Source organism: Colobus angolensis, unplaced genomic scaffold (assembly GCF_000951035.1).
Source record: "Colobus angolensis palliatus isolate OR3802 unplaced genomic scaffold, Cang.pa_1.0 Scaffold184, whole genome shotgun sequence".
NCBI lineage: Eukaryota > Metazoa > Chordata > Mammalia > Primates > Cercopithecidae > Colobus > Colobus angolensis.
This window is the reverse complement of record NW_012114977.1, coordinates 4422917-4424662: the sequence shown is the minus strand read 5'-3', so window position 1 is coordinate 4424662 and position 1746 is coordinate 4422917.

Here is a 1746-nt window from a genome sequence, read left to right as displayed (position 1 = left end):
AAAAAAAAAAAAAGCAGATTTATTAGAGAAAGTAGGAAAATGTGTAGCAAGGACGCAATGTGCAAGTCCGCAGAGAGGAGCTGACTGCAAAGTGACAAAGGCTTGCTGGAGATTTTATAGGTTAGTGTTGATGACGACTGTTGAAGAGGGCTTTGTGCATATTGATAAGCCAAGGTTGCAGTGAGCCAACTTGCAAGTGTCTGATGATAGCTGAGTGCGGTAAGATTGTGAGTTATTTACACAGGAGGGCTCTGTGTCCTGGACCACAAAGAAAGGCAGACTTACGTAAACCGTGAAAATCTGAGACAGATCTCAGTTAATTTAGAAAGTTTGTTTTGTCAAGGTTGAGGATACATGCCCTTGACATAGCCCCAGGAGGTTTTGATGACATGTGCCCCAGGTGGTCAGAGCACAGTTTGGTGTTTTGTTTTTGTTTGTTTTATTTTTGTTTTTGTTTTGTTTTGTTTTTTGAGACAGAGTCTTGCTCTGTCACCAGGCTGGAGCGCAGTTACATGATCTCGACTTACTGCAACCTCCACCTCCCGGGTTCAAGCTTCTGCCTCAGCCTCCTGAGTAGCTGGGGTTATAGGCGCCAGCCACCATGCCTGGCTAATTTTTGTACTTTTAGTAGAGATGTGGTTTCGCCACATTGGCCAGGCTGGTCTCAAACTCCTGACCTCGGGTGATTTGCCCACCTTGGCCTCCCACAGTGCTGGGATTACAGGCGTGAGCCACCATGCCCGGCTGGTTTTGTAAGTTTTAGGGAGACATGAGACATCAATCAACATGTGTAAGATGAACATCGGTTCAGTCCAGAATAGGTGGGTTAACTGGAAGCAAAGGCAGGACAACTCCAAGCGGGGAGGGGGCTTCCAGGTTATAGGTAGTAGATAAGAGACAAATGGTTACATTCTTCTGAGTTTCTGATTAGCCTCCTCAAGGGAGGCAATCAGATGTGCATTTATCTTGGTGAGCAGAGGGTGACTTTGAATAGAAGGAAAGGCAGGTTTGCCCTCAGAGGTTTTCAGTTTGACTTTTCCCTTTAGCTAAGAGATTTGGGGGTCACAAGATTTATTTTCCTTTCACACTTACCTGCTTTCTCTTTTTGCTTTCCCCTGCTCCCACCAGCCTGGCTCCCTTTCCCTAATTAGGACTCCATAAGAAGGCTCTGTGTCCTATGGCCTTTCATTACAAGAGACTCCTGTTCTCTAGGCCAGTGCCCCTTTCCCTGACCTTTGACTCCAATCTGGTCCACTCCCAACACACGCCAGGAGCACCCATGGAATGCCCCTGTGAAGGTGAGGATGGGAGTCTACAGTCTCAAGATGGACTTAGAGCCAAAAGTTTGTGTATGTATTTGAAAATAAATCTTGGACAACTTTTCTGACCAAGTTCATAAGGTAGCTTCCTGAAAGAAACAGAATTACTGTGTTAAGAGGCATTTTTTTCTGCACACACACACACACCCATGTGCACACCACATACACATGCACGGTTTTGGTTCCAACAGCACTTCATTAGTCTTGAGCTGATGTGCTTGCTCTTTCGTTTTTGTTTTCTCAAACTAGGAAGAAATTAGTTAACTTAAATATGCATTTATTTATTTTTGAACTTAGGTTTCACATGTTTATTAGCTGTTTGATTCTCTTTTCAAACTGATTGTTTACAACTTTTATCCTGCCTATTGAGATACACGTCCCTGCCAATGCACCTTCTCAAATGCAGATAATAGGTTTCTACTTTCTT